This window comes from Armigeres subalbatus, chromosome 2, assembly GCF_024139115.2.
Source record: "Armigeres subalbatus isolate Guangzhou_Male chromosome 2, GZ_Asu_2, whole genome shotgun sequence".
NCBI lineage: Eukaryota > Metazoa > Arthropoda > Insecta > Diptera > Culicidae > Armigeres > Armigeres subalbatus.
Genome location: NC_085140.1, coordinates 152,279,895 through 152,307,617, shown reverse-complemented (window position 1 = coordinate 152,307,617; position 27,723 = coordinate 152,279,895). Strand labels below are relative to the sequence as shown.

The following is a 27,723-nucleotide window of genomic DNA, read 5'->3' as shown; positions in this document are numbered from 1 at the left end:
CGTAATCGATGAGATTCTGGTAGATGCGACTGACAGTGAACCAAACCGCGGGCTGTTATGGCAGCCTAAAACCATGGAGCACCTAAACAACTTCGAATTGGCTGATGACGTTGCACTCCTCGCACAACGGCGCTCTGATATGCAGAGTAAGCTCAACGACCTTGCCAAGCGCTCCTCCTCGGCAGGTTTAGTCATCAACGTCAACAAAACCAAATCGTTGGATGTAAACACGGTGACTCCTTGCAGTTTCACAGTAGCCGGGCAACCAGTGGAGAATGTTGAAAGCTTCCAATATCTTTGTAGCCAAATGGCGTCAGACGGTGGTACCAAGATCAACATAGGCGCACGGATCAAGAAAGCAAGGACTGCCTTTGCGAGTTTAGGAAATATCTGGAAAAACAGGCAGATAAGTGAACGCACCAAAATACGAATTTTCAACTCTAACGTGAAATCTGTGCTGTTATACGCTAGCGAAACATGGTGTGTATCAGTGGAGAACACTCAACGGCTGCAGGTGTTCATTAATGGATGCCTGCGGTATATAATTCGGGCCTGGTGGCCTCACAACTGGATCTCAAACAACGAGCTCCATCGTCGTTGTCACCAGAGGCCGATAGCAACAGAAATTCGGGATCGGAAGTGGGGCTGGGTCGGCCACACTCTACATAGGGGCGGAAACGAAATCTGTAAACAAGCATTAGACTGGAACCCAGCGGGACATCGCAGCAGAGGCAGACCCAGAGGCTCATGGCGGCGAAGCCTCAATAAAGAGATAAAAGAAGTCGACGGAAATCAAACCTGGCCTTAGGTTAAAGCGATAGCCGGGCAACGCTCAGGATGGAGATCTTTCAAGTCGGCCCTTTGCACCACCGGAGGTGTACAGGATCCATAAACAAATGATCAAATCTTATTTATGAATGAATGAATTCTAATAGGACGAAAATATGAATGATTTCGGATTCGGACGATCCGCCGGAAGCTGTTACGGGGTCACATCACGGAAATAGGCGAATACCATCATGCGACACATCAAACTTCATGATTTTAAAAGTTATGACAATATATAGTAGTTTTGAACTTCCTGGGTCATATTTGGTTGGAACCGGTAAACGAATTTACCGAGAACCGATTCAAGGGTAAGTTTTGGGAAATGCATAAACCCCATCATGAGGCACATCAAACTTCATGATTTCAAAAGTTATGGCATTCTATGATAGTTTTGTGTGTTGTGGATCGTATTTGAGCCGATTGGAAGCGGTAAACGGAATAACCGAGTACCGGTTCAAGGGTAAATCTTGAGAAGTAAGTAAAATCATCAAGCTTCATTATTTTAAATGTTATGGCATAGAAGTAGAAGTTTTGTACTTCCTGGGTCATATTTGAACCGATTAGAACCGGTAAAAGGATTAATCGAGCACCGGTTCAACTGTTTCCGAAAATTGACCCTTGAACCATTACTCAGTAAATTTGTTTACCGGTTCCAATCGGTTCAAATACGGTCCAAGAAGTACAAAACTATCATACAATGCCATAACTTTTGAAACCATGATGTTCACGATGACGTCGACACTGTCGGGCTCCTCAATTATAATGGAGCCTGATTGTTGATTCGTTCCACTGGGGAAATGCCACAAAATATTGTTCCAAAAGTTCTTAGAGACTTCTACTTAAGTGTGTAGAACTTAAGTCCTGTGCTCCAGAGAATACTTGGATTCTTGGAACGAAACATTTCCCGAACGGCTATTCGAAAACTGACACTCTCAATAAAACACAATCTTCAAAACTGGGAGATTCTTTCACTCGGACTGTCCGAAAATAAACCAACTTCAACGATATGTAAGACAAAACTGATGTATATTTCTTCTGTGCGCACAAATTGTACATCTAGACTATTTACAAAGCGGTAACGGTATACATACACCCAACCGGCGATTGTTAGATTTTCTAACAATTCTGTATAAGAATCTACCAAAACATGTATAAGAACTGGGCATATGCGAAATTGTTAGATTCTTATACAAAAAATGTAAGAAAAGCTTACAAAATTGTTAGATTCTTATACAATATTTGTATAAGAATCTAGCAATTTCGCATATGCCCAGTTCTTATACAGGTTTTGGTAGATTCTTATACATAATTGTTGGAAAATCTAACAACCGCCGGTTGGGTGTATGTGTTTTAGGGTGCCAATGGAATGTATGGGAAAAAAATTTGTCATCGAATTTCAAAAACGACATTGCTCACAAGTTTCATTATTTAGAGGTGAGCCAGCCAAGGGCTGAAAACCTCTATAATAAAGACCCAAAATATGACCCCATGCAAAATTTGAGCTCAATCGGACATGATTTAGGGGTGCATAAGATTCATCAGTTTTGAAATTTTTACCCATGAAAATTTTCTCAAGGGGGGGGCAAGAAAAATTCGAAAATCGAATTTTTGTTTTTGATGCCAAATGACTTAAAAATGCATGAAATGTCGAGATCTGACGTTACGTCAAAAAAAAATTTTTTTTTGGAATATTTTTTTTTCTCTTGAACATTTTTGGGACTTTCGAATGATAAAAAAAAATTCATCAAATTTTAACACCGGACGACACGCAAACGTTTCCGTAGCCAAAAATATTCCTCGATGCAAAATTTGAGCTAAATCGGACATGATTTAGGGGTGCTTAGAATTATTAAAAAAAAATTCCTTTCTAGGTTTTCCTACTAGGGGAACGGTTCGGCACTTCATCTTATAGCTCCTATTTCCATCCCATTAAAAACAAACCAATGAAAAGGAAATTGGTTTGTTTCTTATTTTTGTGATATTTTTCATCAGTAAGCTCGAGTGTTAGCAAAAAGCGACGAGATTGGTGCTATATTTCTTTGTTTTGCGATGAGATGAATATATGCTCAGTGAGATGGAAAACGGAACAGTTCCCCTACCAGTATTTATTTGAATTTTAGGAGTGAAAGCAGTCACAGCAGGCCAAACGCTAACACCAATTTTTAATCCAGAATAACTCCGAAACCGAGTGGCCAATCCTGAAAATCCATAAAACTTTTTATAAATAAATTCCGCTTCTTTTGGTGAAAGTTGCAATAAAAAATATTGAAAGACAAAAAAGTTACAGCCAAAAAGATTTTTATTTTCGTTTTCAAAAGGGGGGTTGGTAACGGAAGGGTTAAATAGATTCCATTTTTCCAATAATTTTCAGTTGGATTTCTCAAATAATCTAGTTTGTTAGAATAAAATAATCTGATTTTTAAATTTAAACCTTGTTTCTCACCTGATCTATTTTTATTTCCAATTGCAGACTCTGACATTTCACCTGGAATGTTTTGGTAAGTACAGTTTAGGGATTGACTAGCATTATGAGCCGTGCCGTATTTAGGTATATCTATACACTTAATGAAGTAGGCTATTGTATGTCGAGAGGAAAATGGGTTTCTAAACGTATGATTTTACCAGCAAGCTACGTGCTATTGATTCCTTACTTTTTTAGAAGCATACATTACAAGTAATATTAACCAAAATTAGAAAAATTACTAATATAACGTCGTGTGTGGAAGTTTTTCACGAAAGCAAGCATGTTGCCTGTGGTATCCCAATCTTGGAGTTTTCTAAGGACCAAAGGTGTCCATGTCCTGCTAATAATATTTTGTTAGACAAAATGGCACCTCAACGGGGTTGCAATTTTGCACCTTTATTTTTAGAAAGGATATATTTTAGGAGCAAAATGTCAGGAACAGTTTGGAGCATGATTAATAACGATTTTAATAGGGTAAAAATGGCAGGACACGTTAGCTCGACGCCATAAAGCAAGCGGCTGTCCAACTTTTAGTCTGATGCTTCTAATGTTGGTACGGTGTTTTTTACGCAAGGGCTTTCATACGGCTGATGCGGGACTTGCAAGTTACTTTCACAGCCCGGAAGTGCGACAGAATCGTTAGTTTCCGGTCGATGTCGACTCCAAGCACCCGGAAGATATTTCGGTTGGGGGTGGCTTCCTTGCCGAGCTTTATGGAGGGTCCTGCTAACTGGTGTCGGTAACTGCAGACGTGTTCCCGGTCACATTACTGGCGTTCATTACAAAACCGACAAATGAAGTCTATAAATAATGGTCCTTTCAGGCGTTCTGCCGACTACCACCAAGAGAATGTCGTTGGCATATACACTTTCGCAGGAAGAACGCTGAAAACCCCGTCCATAGCGATGAGGAAAAGCGTCACCGCTTGGACTGTCCCTTGGAGACCGCGGTTTCTTCTGCGAACTCGTCTGATGCTGAGCTGCCAATGAGCACTTGAAAAGTTCGTCGTCCGAGGAAGTTTTTCACAAAAGCAAGCATGTTGCCTGTGGTACCCTAATTTCGGAGTTTTCTAAGGACCAAAGGTGTACATGTCCTGCTAAAAGCCTGGGCAATATCAAGTGACACAAGGTCAACATGCTTGCCTTCATCATACGCTTTGTGGAGCACATTGCCCAGGTTGGCAAAATATGGTGTCATAGCTTCTAATTTCTCCCTGAGTCGCCGGTTGATCATCCTCTCGACGGTTATGGGCGCGCCAGAAGTCAGGGAGATTGGTTTGAACTTGGGTGCATCCCGACTAGTCACGCTGCTCTTGGGGATGGGCACAACGAAACTTTTACTCCACTCGTCCCGGAAGGTGGGGATGATCGTTGACGAGCTTGAGAAAAAGGTCTTTCGCGGCCGGAGGAAGTCTTTTTATCACGTGATACCCTAACTCATCTGATCCGGATGAGTTCCTGTTGCACTTAACAAGCGCATGGGCCAACTCACCTGCTGAAGAAAGCTGGTTCAGCAGGCAGTCGGGGGAGGAGGGGATTCGCGGGATTAAGGGTAGTGTTGAGTTTTGGACCGCGAGTAGAGATAGTCCTCTGGAATTCAGCCAAATACTGGGAAGTTGCTACCAGGAAAGCGAATGCATTAATCACCGAGAGCGTTGGAAACAGCAGCTTTTTTGTTCAAAATTTACCCAGGAATCATATTTTGGCGTCAAATACAGTGTTTTCTTGGAAATAGTCAATGTTTGAAAATGAACCAAAAACGGCTTATTCTAAAACTTTTTTATTCTTGAATTCTCCATCAATCTGATGTCGTTAGAATGTGTGTTTTGAAGTAAAGTTTTTGTGGTAAGAATTTTGTGAAATATTGTAGTAAAAGTATTTTGAGATATTTAAATTTTTACATTTAATATCGATTTTTTTCAGTGTAGTTTTTTTAACGGTGTAATATTTTCTCCATTAGGCCCTTGTAGTCCCCTACAATTTATTTACAGACAGCTTTTTCGTACAATGAACGGTTTCCGAGTTAATTTTTTTTTTCAATTAATTTGCTCAAGAACACTTGCGAAAAATGGTCAGTCTGCTGTGCCGAAAATATGTGCCAAATTTTATCCCAATTAAAGACGATCATCAAGGGGGGTCCCCTCTACCAAGACCTTGTCAATCGCCAGAGGTGCAATCCAACCAGTGGCATTTTGGGGTGCGCATCTTACCGACACGGCTGCCGGATGGATTCTATCACATACGCCCGAATGACACTCGCCCGAATTCCATTCGCCCGAATGATAAACGCCCGAATGTAACATTCGCCCGAATTCCATTCACCCGAAAAGACCAAACGCCCGAAAAGACCATTCGCCCGAATGAACCACTCGCCCGAATAGACCATTCGCCCGAATAGGTCATATATTTATGAATACTTCCAGATTCTATATCAACATGTTATTTTTCTTAATCATATTAAAAGAAAAAATATGCCAATCACCTGGAATATATGAACGTTTGTCTAGTTTTTCATTCTTTTCTGCTATTTTCATTCTATATGTCTTCTGGTCGTAGGGTATCAGTGGTCGCATTTCTTTCTTCTAGTTGGAACTGTTTTGGAACGCTATAAAACGGAGGACTTCCTCATTTCAAAAGCGAATTCCACTTATTGTGCCACCCTAAAATGTTATTGGAAGTTCGAGGAATACTGTTTAGGGTTTTTTCATAGACCGATCATAGTGAAGGGGAGAAAAGTGGGTCTCTAGTGGTCTTTTTGTGCGTTGATTTGCGACCATTCACATAAGTCCGCTACGTTAGGCATAAGTACGTTAGGCATAATGGTTACGCATTACGAACGTTAGGGATAATGTACGTTAGGCATAGTGGTCGTTTGGCATAATTCTGCTTTCTTTATGTCATGGGCTGTTCTTTAGGTCATTTATGTATAACGTTCACTATACCTAACGGGTACACCCCATTCGCATAATACTTGCTTTCATAAAAAAATTACGTTTCTTTGGGCAAGATTTTCGAACCTCCTTTAATGCCTTTGTTATATCTTAACATGAAAAAAGTGCAAAAGGTAACACACTTTGTATAGGCAAGTTAAAGTCTGTAATTCTTCCCGTATGCCGATTGTAATCCCAATCGCTGATGTTTTCTAAAAACAAAACTTTGGTTGAGGAGAAAGAAACATCCTTAAAACTTGAATTTGGGAAGACACGTTCCTCAGCATTAATCTCAGCCATCTTAACATCCAATAGTATATACTCTGGATCTAACGTATACTGATAAATTGCTTTCCATCAATGAACAAAAGGCTGTATCATACGTTCCCGTGTTTTTGCATTAATGCCAAGGGAAAGAATCGACGGTGTTGACCTTCGCCTACAGTTCCGTGAATTGTGAATACTTGAGAAAATTGTTGTGGAGCAGTTGAGAATGTTCCGTCAATTATCCAAATCTTGGCTTGTGCCTACAACACTGAATGATGTGTTGAAGGAAACATGGATAGTCGATCGCAAGAAAGGTTCTCCGTCTAATGTTGTCATATAGTATCAGCCGTTTTTGGTTATCTTTAAAACGAATTTTGCTTGAACCTTAATACTTAGGGAAGAAATCGTGTCTTCAATACATTTAGAAAGAACAATGTATGAAGAAAAGAAGGGCGAATTCCTATTTGCTCCCTTATTTTTGACGATTGGTTTAAATGAATACCCTTGCAACGTTATTTTTCGCTACAGCTCTAATTATTCCGTCAGGTTTTGATTTATTTCAAGATGTTTGTGGACCAGTATAAGTGACCAGCATACATAAAACATATTTTAATATCAGATTCTCTCAACAATGCTGAGCGATTGAAACTGACTTTTTCTTATGAATGGATTGCAAGACAGTGATGAGTAGACTTTATTTATAATCAATGTTAAATGGGGCTTTACACCTCGGGTAAGATTTCCGCCGAATTTTGGTCTCTATATCCTGGGGAAAAAGTCTGCGGGCCGAAATCCCGAGGTGTGAAGCTACCTTAAAGGACTTATTTAAAGAAATCAAGTCATTATTATGAAAAAGAAAGTACATAACGTCGTTAATTTTCTTATTATTTCGCATATAAACGAAACGAATATTTAGATACATGTTAGAGACGTACGTCTCGTGTACAACATGTGTACAACAAAATATGCTTTTTCTTTTATTAGTCACAAAAAATCTTTTCATCAAGTAAGGTGAAGAGTTTTTTCGGGCATATAGTCTATTCGGGCGAATGATCCATTCGGGCGAATGATCCATTCGGGCGAATGGTCTTTTCGGGCAAACGGTCCATTCGGGCGAATGGTCTTTTCGGGCGTTTGGTCTTTTCGGGCGTTTGGTCTATTCGGGCGAATGGAATTCGGGCGTTTGCCATTCGGGCGAATGGAATTCGGGCGAGTGTCATTCGGGCGTTTGTGATAGAACCGCCCGATGACGACTGACAAATTGTTCTTCTCGGCGGCATTCCTCCAACGTAGGGTAGAACAATCCAAAATGCACCCCTTAAACTTTTTCGATGTTTCCAACTATATGAACAAGCAAAACGAAACATTTCAACGTGTAGATGCAAAATTTACAAAACCAGCTATATTTTACAATTGTCTCCTATTCAAAATAATAAGGTTTTCATGACTTTCTAACGCATTTAAAAAATTGGCCTGGGGCAAAACGCCCGAATGGCGGTGTAAAATGGCTCAATTGCATGTAAAACAATGGTGAACAAAGGGTTGTTTGTTTTTTCTTAATAAATTGACCGACAATCTTACGTGAGGTGAAAGATTCGCTCATCGTTAAATTAAAGTGAAAACGAAAGGATTTTGTTCATTTTTTCCATTGCAGCTCAATAATGAATAACTAATATTGTATTGTGATGATAATATCCGTTCATAAATAATTGTATTATATTACTAGGCGAACCTGCCCGATCTCGCTCGTGGTTTTTTTTTTATCTAACTGTCAATCGTTTGTTCGAGTGGAGCGTCGCACTCTAGATCGATTTCAATACGAGCTGATGGCTTTCGTCTGAACTCATGAAAACGGTGTTTTATGACAATTATCCTACTTTTCCCGTCGAATGCATCAAATTTTGTATACATAAACGTGCATAAACACAGTTGATTGCAAGACAAAGCGATTAGTGAGAATAGATGCAATTACTAACAGCATGCAAGCAAATTTCAATCGATTTTGCTTGAGTTCTGTTCCTATTGACGAAGGGTTTTCTACAGCAAACACCACCGATGGCCGCCATTGTTAGATGAATTTTCACTTTCACTTTGTTGAACATTTTCGGTAAAATAAATTCTCTTCTGACAAACGATCGATTAATTATAATTGTACCATCCGACCGCCATCCGATGATTCGTTGCTACGGACGCCGGCTGGTGCACGCTCCGTGAAATCTCGACTGTAAATGACGCGCTGCAGCTGCAATGACCGCCATAGACGCCAATGAAGCGAACATTTTTCATCCGCCAACGCCACCGAGCCGTTGTTACTGGGACCGTGTTCGATTCCCGCCTTGATAACGGGAGCGCTTTTCGTAAAGCGGTCCACAAGGTGTTGTGTTACTGTCCTGTCCGTTGTCTAACGCAAGATGTTAAGTGTTCAGTCTGTGCGACCTCTGGTCGAAAACGGTGATTTTGTCTACTTCATCACTAGTCCAATTTTTGCTGCCTCACGTTTCAGACGGGTGTACAGTTCTGCCACCTTTACAAATGTTGCTTTTATCAGTCTCGTAAGCTTCCCCGTTATTCTCGGCATTTTTTAAGGATTGGGCGTACAGTAAAGATCTAGTGGATCTAGTTTTAGTGGAATGTTTTCACTTGTCATATGACAAGCGAACTCTTTCTTTTTCACCGTTCAAAATTTTGCCAAATGGCCTTTATGCCAAACGACCCAGACCCGCCAAAGACAATCTTGTCACCTAATTCCACAATGTGGTATGTGCCTGTTTCATAGTTTCCGATGTTTGGTGCGCAACCAAATAAATGCTTTCCGATGAGTAAATATCCATGGAGCATTATTAATTGATTAGTTTGCATTTATTTCCGATTTCACCAACATCTAATACATAACGCCAACAATGTAAGAATGCTATAAATCACTAGGCCGTAGACTCTATTCACTGTAATTTAATGCCTCGCCGCCGCGTCACAATGCCATTCATCATTTTATTTATTTGTTAAAATGATACGCACATTAACCTGCCACAAGAAGAAAAGACATTTTGTGTGTAGTTGTTCATTTATTGTGTGGAAATTGATTTTATATATTCTGTTTGTCTTCTAATATGATTAAACTTTTTATGTGGAATTTGGACGGCCTTTCAACTTCGTTAATGCATGTTACCAGTCATTAATTAATATCGATTTTGTTCTTCAAGTTCATCAAAAATAATAATGATAAAACTATCATCATACAATTCTCGTATGGCATAAATACTTAGAATACTCTTGATAATCTGAAAAATATAAAATATGATTTGGTTTACTTATACAGAAAATTAGATTTTTTCTAATAATCGGCCATTAATTATTGCAAGGCAATCACTTCTACGCCAACTGCGCAAATACCACAATTTCACATCAACCAGCGTGGCGCCATGTGGACACGCCTTTCTGTAGTCATAATCGATCATCCAGAGAAATGACAATCCGAGCAAAGCATGTTGCTGGGGTCCTTTTGGAGCCTTCCAGAGCGAAACACTATGTAAACTACGAACAAGGTCGCTCAAAGACGATGACAAACCCATGAAAACTACAAAAACCTCACCAGCAACATAGTGCCACGTATTGCGGTAGGCTTTGTACCAAACGTCCGCAGAGCCGGCAACACGCGGCCGCAAATGGCACTGCGAAAATTCATCAAGCAGAGCACGCTTCAACAATCGCACGCAAATTGACGATTAGCACATGGTTGAGCTTGCCGCCCCTGTCTAGGAAGTGCAAGGTTTCTTTGTTCGAGGACCTATGCTAGCGTGATTGAATTCATGAGACGTCCAATCAGCACAACGTGAGTTTGCTAACTCGAGAACGTTAGAAACCAGTTGCTACGAAGTAGTTTTGATGTTCATTTGAATGCGAAATATGAAATAGAAATTATTCATTGTTGATTACCTATACCAATCTTACTTACTTATACCACAAAATACCAATCTTCTCCATCACAATCCGCCAACCGTCCACGTTAATCACAGTTATGAAGCACATATGTACATACTTACTCATCTTTTTTGCTGGTTGCACGGTAAAGTCATATCGACTGCGGTAGTCGTAAAAAGCGCACTGATGCTGAGAATTACTCATTCATAAGATTAACGCTTTTCCTTTTGGACAAACATCTGAACAAAAAATCCGCTTAAAAAATGACTGCCAAATTGGGTCACACGAACTCTCTCTTTTGGCATTCTGAACGGTTATTCTCCAACAGTACCAGCGGTGTTTTTTTCTTTTTCTTTTTCTACAGTCGGCTTACCAAATAAAAAATAAATCCCGAGCAACTGTCAGGTTATTTCTCACTCCCCCATGACCCATACCGGCAAAACTTTATCTGACTTCTTCGGTAGGAAAACTTTTTTTTTGTGTCCGCGCACACCATTTAAAATATTTTCATTTCGACCTTCTAAGAATGCTTGCTCCTGGGTAGTTAATCCAGTGATTATGGTGTTGGAAATTACTTCAATAATTAGCCTTCACGGAGGAAGCAAGATAAAAGGAAGTTGATCGGATTCGGTAAACTTTTGTATACCAATATACCTTCGAAATTTGTTTGTTTCTGGTGTAGGTCGAAAAAGGTAAAACTGTTTGACCTTAACCGGGCTCATTAAATTTTGTGTGAAGTATGGATGACCATTATGGTGATGACTATGTGCTCGTTTTTTAAATCTAATGATTTATTTGGTTAGACAACACTTATTCGGCCCTAGTTCTTACAGGGTTCATTCATTTATTTAGTTAACATCTAAACAGATAACACTGAATCAACAATTTGACGCCACAATGCACGGTTCGAGGCCGCATCTCTCCATCCTCGGATACGCCCCACGCTCGCCAAGTCGTTCTGCACCTGGTCTGCCCATCTCGCTCGCTGCGCTCCACGCCGTCTCGTACCTGCCGGATCGGAAGCGAACACCATCTTTGCAGGGTTGCCGTCCGGCATTCTTGCGACATGTCCTGCCCATCGTACCCTTCCGGCTTTAGCTACCTTCTGGATACTGGGTTCGCCGTAGAGTTGGGCGAACTCATGGTTCATTCTTCGCCGCCACACACCGTCTTCTTGCACACCGCCAAAGATGGTCCTAAGCACCCGTCTCTCGAATACTCCGAGTGCTTGCAAGTCCTCCTCGAGCATTGTCCATGTTTCCTGTCCGTAGAGGACTACCGGTCTTATTAACGTCTTGTACATGACACATTTGGTGCGGTGGCGAATGCTTTTCGACCGCAGTTTCTTCTGGAGCCCGTAGTAGGCCCGACTTCCACAGATGATGCGCCTTCGTATTTCACGACTAACGTTGTTGTCAGCCGTTAGCAAGGATCCGAGGTAGACGAATTCCTCGACCACCTCGAAGGTATCCCCGTCTATCGTAACACTGCTTCCCAGGCGGGCCCTGTCGCGCTCGGTTCCGCCCACAAGCATGTACTTTGTCTTTGACGCATTCACCACCAGTCCAACTTTTGTTGCTTCACGTTTCAGGCGGGTGTACAGTTCTGCCACCTTTGCAAATGTTCGGCCGACAATGTCCATGTCATCCGCGAAGCAAATAAATTGACTGGATCTGTTGAAAATCGTACCCCGGCTGTTACACCTGGCTCTCCGCATGACACCTTCTAGCGCAATGTTGAACAACAGGCACGAAAGTCCATCACCTTGTCTTAGTCCCCGGCGCGATTCGAACGAACTGGAGTGTTCGCCCGAAATCTTCACACAGTTTTGCACACCATCCACCGTTGCTTTGATCAGTCTGGTAAGCTTCCCAGGGAAGCTGTTCTCGTCCATAATTTTCCATAGCTCTACGCGGTCTATACTGTCGTATGCCGCCTTGAAATCAACGAACAGATGGTGCGTTGGGACCTGGTATTCACGGCATTTTTGAAGGATTTGCCGTACAGTAAAGATCTGGTCCGTTGTCGAGCGGCCGTCAACGAAGCCGGCTTGATAACTTCCCACGAACTCGTTCACTAATGGTGACAGACGACGGAAGATGATCTGGGATATCACTTTGTAGGCGGCATTAAGGATGGTGATCGCTCGAAAGTTCTCACACTCCAGTTTGTCGCCTTTCTTGTAGATGGGGCATATAACCCTTCCTTCCACTCCTCCGGTAGCTGTTCGGTTTCCCAGATTCTGACTATCAGTTTGTGCAGGCAAGTGGCCAGCTTTTCCGGGCCCATCTTGATGAGCTCAGCTCCGATACCATCCTTACCAGCTGCTTTATTGGTCTTTAGCTGTTGAATGGCATCCTTAACTTCCCTCAAGGTGGGGGCTGGTTGGCTTCCATCGTCCGCTGAACTGACGTAGTCATCTCCTCCGCTGCCTTGACTTTCACTGCCTGTACTCTCAGCGCCATTCAGATGTTCCTCGTAGTGCTGCTTCCACCTTTCGATCACCACACGTTCGTCCGTCAAGATGCTCCCATCCTTATCCCGGCACATTTCGGCTCGCGGCACGAAGCCTTTGCGGGATGCGTTGAGCTTCTGATAGAACTTGCGTGTATCTTGAGAACGGCACAGCTGTTCCATCTCCTCGCACTCCGCTTCTTCCAGGCGGCGTTTCTTCTCCTGAAAAAGGCGGGTCTGCTGTCTCCGCTTCCGTCTATAACGTTCCACGTTCTGCCGGGTACCTTGCTGCAGCGCAACCGCCCGCGCTGCGTCCTTCTCCTCCAGAATCTGTCTGCACTCTTCGTCGAACCAATCGTTCCGTCGACTTCGACCCATATACCCGACGTTGTTCTCCGCTGCGTCGTTAATGGCTGCTTTAACTGTACTCTAGCAGTCCTCAAGAGAGGCCCCATCGAGCTCACCCTCTTCCGGCAACGCTGCCTCGAGATGCTGCGCGTATGCAGTGGCGACATCAGGTTGCTTCAGTCGCTCTAGGTCGTACCGCGGCGGTCGTCGGTACCGAACATTGTTGATGACGGATAGTTTTGGGCGCAGTTTAACCATCACCAGATAGTGGTCAGAGTCGATGTTAGCGCCACGATATGTCCTGACGTCGATAATGTCGGAGAAGTGCCGTCCATCAATCAGAACGTGGTCGATTTGTGATTCTGTCTGCAGTGGTGATCTCCAGGTGTACCGATACGGGAGGCTGTGTTGGAAGTAGGTGCTACGAATGGCCATATTCTTGGAGGCGGCGAAATCAATTAGTCGTAGGCCGTTTTCGTTCGTCAGCCGGTGAGCGCTGAACTTTCCAATAGTCGGTCTAAACTCCTCCTCTTGGCCAACCTGAGCGTTCAAATCTCCTATGATGATTTTGACGTCGTGTCTTGGGCAGCTGTCGTACTCACGTTCCAGCTGCGCGTAGAATGCGTCCTTATCATCATCAGTGCTTCCGGAGTGTGGGCTATGGACGTTGATTATGCTGAAGTTGAAGAACCGGCCTTTGATCCTCAACCTGCACATTCTTTCATTGATCGGCCACCACCCGATCACGCGCCTTTGCATATCGCCCATCACTATGAAAGCTGTTCCCAGCTCGTGTGTGTTGCCGCAGCTCTGGTAGATGGTATGATTACCTCTAAACGTTCGCACCATTGATCCCTTCCAACAAACCTCCTGCAGCGCTACGATGCCGAATCCACGGTCCTTGAGCACATCGGCGAGTATGCGTGTGCTCCCGATGAAGTTGAGAGATTTGCAGTTCCACGAACCGAGTTTCCAATCGCTAGTCCCTTTTCGTCGCAGTGGTCTTCGCCGATGGTTCCGGTCCGTATTCTCTTGTTGATTGTTCGTTGCTTATGATTTTTTAAAGGCTGGCTTGCAGGGCCTGACACCAAACCCCCTAAATTTCCGGAGGACCATGGTGCACAGTTTCACTTAGAGTCCCTCGCTGGCACTCGGACGATGATCAGCTGCCCCTAACATGGAGAACCGACGCTGTTGTGAGCCGATCCTGACATGGAGAACAGACGCTCAATAAGATTTGCACCTCCGGAGAGGAGCAAACCCCCCCTTCCCTGTCAGCATACGACCATAGTTCCCACCGGGGTTGGTTACCCGATCTTCCCTAAGGTTGCTCGTATCCCGGCCAGCACCGCGGGGAGGTAGGGATAGGAGTTGCTGGGTAAGAGGCTAAGGACCGCGAGATGGGGTCTATTTTATTCCTTCAGGTACGCGAAGTACCAATGGTACGCTTTACCCAGCATTTGCCGTGCCTTCTTTACAGGGTTGTTAATCGTTAATTTATCGTTATCGCCGATAAAGTTAATTGTGTTCAACGTTATCGGTTACTACGATAAAGATGCATCAACTCAGTAATTATCGGAGTTCGATAATTCAACGTTAATTTAACGTAAGTTAACTCGATAATTTACTGTACTGGTTGCTAGATTACGAGAAAAAAGTTATGTTTTGTTATGTTATCATTTTGACAGAAGGCGAGAATTATGTAAACTGATCTTTTCCAAAATTTCTCAATGATGACCCTCATTGTAGCGGGTTGACCAGAGATTATTTTCATTGAAGCGGGACTTTCTAGAAAAATGCTCAATGGCGTATAGGCACGGAACGAAGAAAAACCAAGTGTTCTGTCATTGGCTTGATGGACTATTAATCACTACATAAGTGTTTGGAATATATGGCTACAAATACAACGCAGATATTTGCGCTAACCAGACAGACTTGCTTTGAGATGGAGACATATCTATTGAGAACGCATGATGATTTTTTCTTAGACAATCTTCATCGGATAATCAAGAAGATGTAGCTGGAATCGGAATACTTCGGGATTTAGAATTGGGTTTCAACTTCTAAAGACTTGTAGTATTTCATGTCAGGCATAGGTACCCAGTGAAAATACCCTCCGTGATGAATTGAGCACGACTCGGTTAATCTACTCTCTGAATCATAAAATAACCATAATTATGTTATACATGTAGGGGTAGGCTCTCCGGATCTCCAAAATAGATGTTTTGTGATTCAAACATAATAAATACGATTCTTTATGAGCTTGAGCTTGAGCTTGAGCTTGATTGACTGTTCGTAGTTGCTACTCCATTATGACCAGATCAGCTGTTCTTGCACAGGGAACCAACAGATGTTTTGCTTGGGACTAGCACACATCTTAAATGTACAAGTACTGGTGATCTCATTTGTTAGGTCATACTGGCGCCTGCCACGTCAGAATGCAAGTCAATGCAGGGAAGGGGGAGGAAATGATGATGCAATCACTCGCCCACTGCAAGCCGAATATACCTCTGCACTTGCCACGAGTTCATGCGGAATTTGTTGGAATTTCTGGGTTAGGTTGGAGAGGCAGAGGTCCGTCTTGGTTAACGAGCTGCCAATGTGATAGATAGGAGAAGGTAGCTGATGGAATTTCTAATTGGATGTAGGAAACGAGCTCTATAGTTCATTTCCAATTCTAGCAGATTACTGTTAGAATACTCAAGTTGAAGGTATAGGAATAGTAATGGAAACGGTATGGAAGTCCATTTCCAGTTCTAGCGATTGCTAGAACATAAGAAATAAAGAGAAAGATAAAAAGTAGGAGAATGGAACGGACCTGGGATTGAAACCATGACCTCCTGCGTATGAGGCAGAAGCAGTAGCCATATGACTACCAAGCCCGCCTCGAAACAAGAGAGATCACGCACTGAACTGATTAATTTTATTGCCGGCCGCGCAACGCAGAACACAATAATTCGGCCGACCGCGCGATCGTTCTGCTGTCCGAAACATGAGAGATCACGCACTGAACTGATTAATTTTATTACCGGCCGCGCAACGCAGAACACAATAATTCGGCCGACCGCGCGATCATTCTGCTTTCCGAAACATGAGAGATCACGCACTGAACTGATTAATTTTATTACCGGCCGCGCAACGCAGAACACAATAATTCGGCCGACCGCGCGATCATTCTGCTTTCCGAAACATGAGAGATCACGCACTGAACCCATAAGAAATACGATTCTTTATTATGAAAAACCAAGACTATCTGTGAAATTGAATGAATGATCATTAGAATGTGTTTGATCAATTTGAACCCCAACTTAATTGCAAAATTTAAAGACCTAATATTTCAGGGCGATGCTAGAAAAGCATATTGCAAAACCAACTTGTAAATATTATATTTTTTACCTGCAGGACATATTACAGTTAACTCGATAATTATCGATAAATCAACGTAGACTCGATAACGATAACGATAAATCACACTCACTTTATCGTCAACGAAGCATCATCGTACATTCGTTATCGTTATCGAAGATGGCGTTAAATTAACGACAATAATTTATCGATTAACAACCCTGGTTCTTACAATTTCAGCGTTAGAGTTCTTTTTGACTTAAATATTCCCTCCCCTACTGGACCAAATATACCTAATCTTGATATCCTCTTATTTCGCCCTGGGGCAAAATGGCTTCACTCTGAAAATCACTCATATAATTATTTGTGGGGTATCTATATATAAAAATGAGTTTGCATTTCATTTGAGGCAATTTAACTCACGAACGAGTTGACCGATTTGTACGATTTTGAGTAATTCTCGCTATTTGCACGAGGTTCTGAAAAATGCCTACATATATGTTCATTCGAAAGCTTTCGGCGAGTATATTAAGGATCCGAGTGAAATTTTTTAGAAAGATAGACCCCTCAATAGTTATACACGAAATCACTTTTATGGACCCCTCGATTTTTGTCAATTCTTGACTCACCAAAACTATCATAGCTCCAACATTTCTCAACCGATCTTAGAGATCAGCATATCGTTAGAAAGAAGTAGAGTGTGCCCTCAATCTGTAATAATGAAAATAGAGGCAGCCATATTGAATTAGGCCGCTATCTTAGATTTATTTTTGAAAACTATTTTTTCGCAAGGTTTGCATTTTTATGGTTAATATGATACTACGACGTCAGTTCCTTGATTTCATACACTATTCTAAGTAAAATATGTTTTGGAAATAAAAAGCATATCTACAACAGTATTTTATTTGAAGGGCTTAAAAGTTTTGAGCATAACGGAGCCGTATTCAAGCTATTGTATTGAATAATTTAAGAATTTTGGTATTGGTGATTATAAAGATAAACGAGAGTTACTTTAAATTATTCTGCATTTATTTTTCTCAACAAAAAATACGAGAATAGTGAAAAGGGATCTTTTAGTTTCGCTTGCTTGTTTTTATTGGTATAAAAAAATGAAGCAAAAATTCTACCTTTCCCATAGTTAAAGTATGTATTTGCTAGTAGATGAAATACGCACTAGCTGAATTTTTTGTATATCTTCTGAAACGGTTTTCTTACTATTCCTCTATTTGTTCAACTCAATTATTCAAATTCACGAATATAAAATTTATTATAGCCGATTGAAATCTCAAATAATAAGAAAAAATTTCTGACGGCATTGTTCATGTTGATTGGGAACTGTAATCTTATGACAAATGTAATGAAAGTTTAATTTGAAGTACGTAGGAGAAATGTCTATTCCAGCGCGTTGGGAATTTAGATTTCATACAAATTCATTGAAGCAAGATTGATCCAACAGGAGGAATTGTCGCTTTGGCATTTTTTAAAATTATTATTGACAAGAGGTTTTAATACTTATTGCACCCAAATTTGGATCGAAATGTTTTCACGTCAAAGGTCCCAACCGAGTTTCAAAATATTTAGCCTTCACAGAAAACTGAAGATAACCTTACTGTTGGAGAAAAAATACGTAACTGTATGCAATAGTGCAACATTTTTTTTTAAAAAGGGAAACATACAACTAAACATTCTGAACATGATTTTCTTTTCAATTTATAAAAAAAAATTCTTGATAAACATTTGTTTTGCAGATTTTTTCAATACCAAATTTTTAAAACGACTTATCTGCTTTTGTAAACAAAGATTCAAACGTCGATTTAACGAATCTGATATCACTACCACGCAAATCAATACCATCAACAGGTAGCAGAATCCTTTTCCCACGTATTGGTGGTGCTGATTTAGATGTGAGTGCTATCAGATTCGTCAGATTCGACGATTGAATCTTTGTTTACAAAAGCAGATAAGTTGTTTTGAAAATTTGGTATTGATTTGTCGCTTTTTTATACTTCCTTGAAATATAAGAGTATTCATTGAGTTACAATTATATAGTTTTAACTATAAATTCTAATTAAATAACACGAGAAAACAAACAATCTAGCACGTAAGATTTTTTTATTCTGCTAATATTATAACATGGCTGTCGTATATAGAACCATCATTATTGTCAAAAACGAAATAGTTATGGAAAAGAAATTTTTTTTGCTACTTGATTGGTGTATAGTATACCAATTCAAATAACCAAGACTTCTTTTCACTATTCTCGCATTTTTCATTGATAACATGTTGGGAAAAATAAGTTCAGAACCCTAGTAACATTTTGGTTTTATGATGGTTTTATAACACTCTTGCAGTCGGTCTTCAAGAGCGTTATAAAACGTTATGAAATGTTACTTGGGAATAATCGAAATTAACTTGCTTTTTTGATTATCAATACCAAAATTCTTGAAATATTTAATACAATAACTTGAATACGGCTCCGTTATGCTCAAAACTTTTGAGCCTTTCAAATAAAATATTGTTGAAGATATGCGTTTCATTTTCAAAACATATTTGGCGTTGAATAGTGTATGAAATCAAGCAACTGACGTCGTAGTATCATATTAACCATAAAAATGATGTTCATTGGTCGATGGGCATAAAAAAATAATTTGGTAAATCGTACATAACTTTTAATAGATAGAACATACACCTGAGATTTTTAAACACAATGCAGAATATAAGTTTAGCTTTCCAAAATTTTGGAGTTATGACAGTTTTGGTGAGTCAAGAATTGACAAAAATCGACGGATCGATAAAAGTGATTTCGTGTATAACTCTCGAGGGGTCTATCTTTCTAAAGAATTCAATTCGGATCCTTAATGTACTCACCGAAAGCTTTCGAATGAACATAAATTTAGGCATTTTTAAAAACCTCGTGCAAATAGTGGCCCGCACTATGGGGAATTCTCATACAAATGGGCGGCCAAAAATATTTATTAAATGAAAACTGTTTCTATACAACATATATTATGTGAAGGAATATTTAAGAACCTTTTTTAACCCTTTAAGGGTCATTGTCATTGTCTAGGGGCTCCCCTTAGCCGTGCGGTAAGACGCGCGGCTACAAAGCAAGACCATGCTGAGGGTGGCTGGGTTCGATTCCCGGTGTCGGTCTAGGCAATTTTCGGATTGGAAATTGTCTCGACTTCCCTGGGCATAAAAGTATCATCGTGTTAGCCTCATGATATACGAATGCAAAAATGGTAAACTTGGCTTAGAAACCTCGCAGTTAATAACTGTGGAAGTGCTTAATGAACACTAAGCTGCGGGGCGGCTCTGTCCCAGTGTGGGGATGTAATGCCAATAAGAAGAAGAAGACGAAGAAGGGTCATTGTCAACCCTTCAAAAAATGTCGCACGCGAAAAAACATATTTTTTTTATTTTTTTGGGCATTTTTTTTTGTTTGTTTTCAATACAGCATGCGCCCGGTCTCAGCGAGAATTACTACTCTAAGAAATCTTCAACTACAAGTCAGTTCAAGCATTTTATCGAAGTTATCTAAGACAAGAGTGCTACTTGTTCCACATTTGATGAGTATTGTAAGTGAGAGCTTCCACTAATGGTGCTTTAAAGGAGTGACTCCAGCAAACACCTCCAGGCTCATGTTGTGCGTTGAATGCATACAGCCAAGAGCAATTTTTTTTTGTTTATTGAGATTTTACCTATCCTGGGTATTCATCTCTTAATATCTTTGAATTTTACTCTATAATTGATTATATATTCTAATAAGAAAATTATTTTGAGCTTTTTAGTGGAATGTTTTCACCTGTCATAAGACGAGTTTATACAATCCCAAATACGTATCTGTCAAGATACAATTAAGTGGTGGAATTCAATGGGATTGTATAAACTCGTCTTATGACAGGTATATATTCTAATTTCTTTGACATATTTTATGACAATTTCTTCTGTTTTCTTATTATTATTTAGTATACTATTTAATTCGTTAGGGAGTCCTATTCTGTTCCTCTGCAAGTTAAACTTTGGACAAGCTGCTAGGATATGATGGACGGTTACGTTTCTGATGCACATGTCACATTGGTCCGGTTCTCGTTTTTCGAAGATATGGTGTTTAGTTAACCAACAATGACCAAGGAGTAGTCTCGTTAGAATGATTTGTTCCTTCCTGTTGCATCTGTCCTTCCACTTAAGCACTGTTGATTTAATGATTGCGCTGCATGCCATGTATTTTGGTGTGTGTTCCAGATTTCTCCAAGGTACCATTTCAGCATATCTTGCCTGGGTACAGCATCCGTTAGTCGATTGTTGAGGCGACCCTGTTTTGCGGCCTCATCTGCACTGTCATTTCCTGGAATTTTTGAGTGCCCGGGGATCCAGCAGTAGTGCAGATTTTTTCCCTTCGCTTCTCGTTCGAATTGTTGAATGTACACACTCAGTTCAGCTCGGCATATTTTGATTCTTTTGCCGAGATCCGCACAGCCGAGCACTCGGTTAGTGACTTTCTGCTGATATCTCAGCTGAAAAGTTAGTTTGTTTACTGCGGCACTCAAAGGAGCCGCCGTAAGCAAACGTTCATTCAGCCGATATTCCAGCAAACGAACTTAAACCGAGATTTGCACAGCCGAGATCGGTGGAAAAATTTAAGTGTGTATGGATATTTTGATTTCCCGGTTTCCAATGCTTCTAGACAACTGGCCGAGTCACTGAATATGACCGACGCATCGTTAGAATTCCTCGTGACGATGGCTAATGCTGCAGCTTCAGCTGTGAAAACGGAACGGAGCATTGGTCAGGTAAGCTTGCTTTAATTCTTGTTGAGGGTCCTATCACCCCAAGTCCGACTTTTCCTTGTGCTAGTGAGCCATCTGTATACCACTGCGAATGTTGAATGTAGCTCCGTTCTACTAGTTCTCCGAAGTCTGCATATGCGCGTTGTGGAACTTGGCCCGCTCCGAGCTCAGCTTTTATTCTCTAATCAATTCTAGATACATTTTCGTGCCATTGTCTGGAAGTGTTTGTTTGATCTTTTTGGAGAGGAGGTAGTATTTTCCCCGTTATTTCTTCAAATGCTGTGTTAGCTTTTTTCCTAATAAGGTTGTCTACTTTTGAGCATTTTTCCAGAATAGAGCACGCTTTTTTAAACGATTCTGGAAAGGTAGGCATCCTGATTCAACGAGCATTGGGAGTATGGGTGTCATTCGGAAGGCTCCGGAGGCTATTCGAATGATTTGGTTATAGATGGGCGTAAGATTTATGAAGTTATCTTTTCTCATAACCTCTGCTAGAGAACCTTGGAAACAATTGTTGCTTCACCTATGTACAGTAGGGCTTTACGATCTGCTCTATTGGAGATTGCCAATATTTAGATCAATTATAGCCTCCATAACCCTTCGGTGCCAAACTCTGTTATAGGCTTTGCTTATGTCTAGGGTCACTATTTCACAGTGCTGTTCTTTTTTAGCTGCTTCCATTATTATTTCATCTAATTCCGCTAGATAGTTTGACGTACCCTTTCCTTTACGGAAAGCAAATTGGTTTGGGTGTGGAGTACCATGCGTTTCCAAAAAGGTAGTTAGCCGGTTCTTTATCATGCGTTCCATTATTTTCGATAAACAACTAGTGAGAGATATGGGTCTATATAGTTGCCTATGTCGTTAGTTTTGCCGGCGGCTTTTTTGATCGGAATGATCAGGCTCTGCTACCAGATTGTTGGGATTTTACCTGTAGACCAAATGTTGTAGAAGGCCTGTAGTAGGCTCACCTTGCAGTGGAACGGTAAATGTAACGGTAAATTTTACCATAGGATATCCTATCTGATCGGCTGCAACAGAAGTCCCATTTGAGTTTTCAAGAGCTTGGAAGAATTCATCCATTGTAAAGTTTTGGTTTAATATAGTTTCGCCGCCAGATTCGAGGTCCAGTTCGTCCGCTTCTCTTTCTTCTTTAGAATTCCGAAATCTATCCTGGTAGCCTGCAGTGGCAGATGTGGCTGCGAAGTAATCTACGAAATGATGTGCTACTTCCGGAATATTATTAGTGTAGGTTCCTTCGATTGTGACTCCTGGGGCTTTTGATCTGTGTTTTCCATTAAGTTTACTATAGCTTTGCCATAGCTGGGAGGTGCTAGATCCCTTAGCTTAGAAAAGATTTCTTGGAAATCTGCCCAGGACTTTCTTTTGGTAGCATCTATGGTGGCTCTCGATTCGACTTTCGCTTTGTTGAACTTTTGTTTAGCCTCAATTTTCTCTGGATCATCATCTTTAATTTTTTTTAATTTCTTTAGTTTTCTCAATGTTTTCCTTCGTTTTTTCACCAAAACTGTCGTTTATTCCCTGGAATACCCTTTGTTCTAGGTATAGATTCTTGGGCGGCGTCCAGTATACCCCGTGTTATATTTTCAATATTGGCATTTGATCTAGCTGGTACTTTGGCCGAGACACTGGTTTCAAATTTAGACTAATCCACGTCCTTATACAGCCATCTTCTGGTTGAGTTGACGACTGGAAGCAGATGGCGTGTTCTAATATAAATTGGAAAGTGGTCACTTCCATGTAGATCGTCGTCGCAGTACCAAGATAGCGTAGAGGCACGGTGGTTGGACCTGAACGATACATCTATAGCGGTGAAAGATCCAGATGTCGCATGGTAGTGGGTGGGAGCGCCGTTATTCAAAACCACATGGTTATTATCTACAGCCCATTCAAGCAAAAGACGTCCTCAAAGATTAGATTTTGTGCTTCCACATGCTTCATGGGCAGCATTAAAATCTCCACAGAAAAGGAAGGGAGGTTCAAGAGTACGAAGTAGTACGTTCAATTCATCAGTCAGTTCTTGACTGTTGAGAATGAGGCTGAGGAGCATAGAGTGAAAAAATGGTTGTGTTCCAAGGGGATCCTATTCTTCCAATGCAAACGAGTAGATTGGTTGGATAATCAGTTACTTGAAAAGGGATTTCCTTGCGGATTCCGAGACCAAAAATTCCCTTTCCGAGACTCTCCGGACTGTTTATATTCCAGTGGTATTTGATGGTAAGGCAATTGTCGATTTTATCCGTCATCATTTCCTGGAGACAGATTGTTATCGTTTGGTTGTCGTCAACGATTTTCTTGAATTCAGGATAGTTACGCCACATGCTACGTATATTCCATTGCAAAACAAACGTTTCATGACAGTTGGGTATTGTAGATTGTGAGCCGCTAAGTCTACTTGAAGTCTTTCTGCTGTCTTGTAGCGTATTGAGACTTCTGATTTCTGGTGAATGGCTGGTTGTTTAGTTCTCTGCCGAATAAGAATCGAAGACAGTGGATATTCGTCGTTGCAAAAAAGAGGAGGTACTTGCCTGTGGAGGCAAGTTCTTCCCCGCATCAGCGGCCGCCCTAGGCTCAGTTCATGCAATGGGAACATCTAAGGTCGGGGCCGGTACGGGGACTTGCCAGGGGTTTACGGACCCCACTCCGTTGTTGGGATGATTGGATTTTTGCTGACTCGTGTTTGGTAGATCTGCATATCTTCTGATTTCTGGTGAATGGTTGGTTGCTTGGTTCTCTGTGTAAACGCATGGTGCTTCACTTCGAAGTGAAGAGGGTGCTGTGAATTCGCATTTCTTGAAGTGGTGGCAAATTTGATGATTTTTGGTGGTGATGTTATTGTCGTTGTTGCTAGTTGTGTGATTGGGTGCTGTTAACATTTTGTTATTTTCGTCTTGGTGGTCCATTTTTTGAGTTTTGTGGTTGTTCGGATTTGTCGATTTCCGTGTCTGATTGATCTAGCAGGTTAATAGACTGTTGACTGCCTGATTTTCTAGTGACAATTGGGCTTCTTGTAGTATTTGAGATTTTTCGAGGAGGGGATGGCATTTCTAGTGTATTTGTCGTTAATTTCTGTGTCTCGGCATGCTGTGCTTCTTGTTGCCGCTTGAAGATTTCGGATAGTACGGCCGGGTTTTTACTCTCAACAGTCCTACTTTAATGTCAGCTGGATGAATGCTTCTATTAAAAGTGAGAACTAAGGCTGGAGTCTTTTCTTTGTTCGCCTTTTTTAAGATCCTTGATCTGCAAGTTCTTCCTAGATTTCTTCCTCTGACAGGTTAAATAAATCAAAAGACAAAACAACACATCGGCTCGTATTGAGCACAGGGTGGAGTTGTACAGTAACTTTTGTACCATCGGGTACCTAGGAGAGTTCTAAAAGCCTATTGACTTGTGCTGCTTTTCTGGTTCGTATGACGTATTTCGTACCTTTAGCTTCCGTTTTTGCACTTTCAAAAGTTCCTGCCCAGCCCAAGTAGAACGGACTTCTAGGCAAACTTGATCCTTCTTGTGCCATAAGAAGCAGTCTGGTTACTGATCCGAACTCATTTCTACTGTCGTAAAACGTTGGAAAAGTTCTACCGTTAGACACAACCAACCCCCCCCCCCCTCCGGGTACCTCCACTCATGAAGGCCATAGTTGAATTATGCAATTCGTTAAATTATATATTTATATTTGACTTCCACGGTACAACCTTTTTAATCGGGTATCATTCACGATACACGTATACACTTCACACACTGCACACTATTGTCTTTGTTGCTACTGGTTTTACTTGCGACTGGGCAGTGATTGCTGCTGGCTTAGGCGTCGCGCTAAATCACCGATTTTTATGGCTCGTAGAACAAAGTTTGTGTTTTCTTCACTTTACACTAGTGTATAACACCACCAACTGTGAGAATAACTCTTGATCGGAATTTATCGAACCATATTTTCAAGCGACCGGGCAGTTATTTATATGCACGTGTATTGATACAGTGTTAACCCGAGTTAAAACTGAGCCAAGGGCAATTCGATACTAAATTCGTTCCAATTTGATCAGGTGGCAATCAGCTGCTGAGAGCAGGCTTGACAAAACTCCTCACCCTCGCTAGAGTCAAATAAAATCATCATCAGCAAAATGCTGCCTTCGCATCCTCACAATTGAGTGGAAGCGTAAAAAAGCAGAGGTACAAAAAAACAGAGTGAGGAAAAGCAAAATAAAAACACATGTGAGTGAGGCGTCGGGCGAAAGAGCATTCATTGAGCCTCCGGAGCGACGCTTTGTATGTGAAAAAATCTTGGAGGCTGTTTTGAGTGTGAGTGTAAGTGAGTGACGCACCAAAAGAAAAAGATGAACAGATAGACTCGCTCTTGTTTTGCGACGCACAAGCTCGGGTTTAATGATGCACAATGCTGTGAGTTTTGATGCTTATTTGTGCTCCTCAAAAAAAAACTCCTGCTCTTGCTCATTTTCTGCTCGGCGAGGAGTTTTTGGCAAGCCTGGCTGAGAGGAAGCATAAAGAGCCATACTCTTAAACAGAGAAAATAGTCGTTCTATAGAGTTTGATGAGGTCTTCCGGAGATAGAACGTAGAAAATGGATCTTTTTCCAGCATTTATCTATCAAATGATCAATATGGGTTTTCCAGGTAAGCTTGGAATCAAACCAGACTCCAAGGTATTTAGAAGATAAAGATTGGTTGATGTCATCATTCAACAGCTTTAGTTTCAGTTGAGCAGGGTCAGTGGCGCCGGGAGTGGGTGGGGCAAGTAGGACATGTCCTACGCATGAAAATACCTGGGTAGGACAGTCGAAGCATTGTCCTACCCATGATTATGGTAAGAACATACCATATGGATAACTAAAAGATATACTTAATACTATAAATACTGTTTCAAGATCTAAAGCCATATTAGTAAAATTTTTTTTGTATCTTTATTAAGGAGACTTTCATCCCTAGGCTGGCTCGTCTCCAAAACTTTTTTGATTTTTAGGGATTTCAACTGGATTAGTTGATTTACGGCTTGCAGTAACATGGAAATGTTGATAATTTCAAATAATTGGCAACGATTCGATACGGGGGTTTGAATTTGAGCCCTGATGATGAGTCTCAGTCTCAGAGCCTATGAGCCATTTTTTCCATTCCAAAAAGTGCCTTATGATGTACCTGTTAAGATTTTCCAAGAAGTCTTGAGATTTCTAATAGTTTCTGTTCTTCCATAAAATTGTTGAACATTTTCTGGAAGAACGTAATTATTTCTGCTAGTCCAGGAAGGCTCAGAGAATATATGAATTTTGTAAAGAATATACAGGCTGACAAGTGAATTGATCGAAAGTTGAATATCTAAACAAGGATGTAGCTTAGCTTGACTTAGCTAAGGCTACCTGTACTTGTCAATGGTTGCTTCTCCGTGACTGGTCAGAACTGGTGTAAATTGAACTACGATCCAAGTGAATAAAGGTTGGTATTTACTACCTACGGAGAGGATAGTTATTGCGCAGTTATTGTTGTTACTACAGACCGGGAAAACCTCTGTATCCCTACAATACCATGTAAAGAAAATTTCGTTAATTCAGTAAAGTGTATGAACAGAAGTATAGATCAAGGATTCACTTAGAAAAGTGATGTAGTCTATGTAGTCATTACGTGATGTAGTTTTTGTAAGCTCGTCACGAGACCTGGACGATGCTCGTGGAGGACCAACGCGCACTCGGAGTTTTCGAAAGGAAAGTGCTGCGTACCATCTATGGTGGGGTGCAGATGACGGACGGTACGTGGAGGAGGCGAATGAACCACGAGTTGTATCAGCTGCTGGGAGAACCATCCATCGTTCACACCGCGAAAATCGGACGACTGCGGTGGGCCGGGCACGTAGCCAGAATGTCGGACAATAACCCGGTGAAAATGGTTCTCGACAACGATCCGACGGGTACAAGAAGGCGAGGTGCGCAGCCGGTAAGGTGGATCGATCAGGTGGAAGATGACTTGCGGACCCTCCGTAGACTGCGTGGTTGGCGACGTGTAGCCATGGACCGAGCCGAATGGAGAAGACTCTTATATACCGCACAGGCCACTTCGGCCTTAGTCTGAATAAATTAAATGAATAGTATGGGAAAACTTACTTTTTTACATTTTTGCTATTAGCGGCTTCAATTTATCATCAATCACGTGTCTCAATTCGTTAGGGGTCGTACACTTATTACGTAAGCATTTTTTCTGGGGCTTTCGACCCCCCTCCCCCCATGTAAGACTTTTTTCATACTAAAGAATTTTTATTTATATGGAGCGTAAGATATCGTCCAACCCCCCCTCCCTCCATAAGTGCTTACGTAATATGTGTACGGCCCCTTAGCATATAGTCTGGAAGATGCCGAAAGA

The 27,723-nt window shown here is 41.2% G+C and overlaps 1 protein-coding gene across 5 annotated transcripts in view; it reads left to right on the top strand.

Annotated features, from left to right (window-relative positions):
• Positions 1-27,723, top strand: part of LOC134211033 (glutamate-gated chloride channel) — a 538,835-nt gene that overhangs the window by 137,822 nt on the left and 373,290 nt on the right. For all 5 annotated transcript variants that reach the window (XM_062687560.1, XM_062687563.1, XM_062687564.1 and 2 more), the window contains one exon: positions 3,299-3,326. The gene's annotated coding sequence lies outside the window, so the exon portion shown is untranslated. The remainder of the gene's footprint in view (positions 1-3,298; positions 3,327-27,723) is intronic.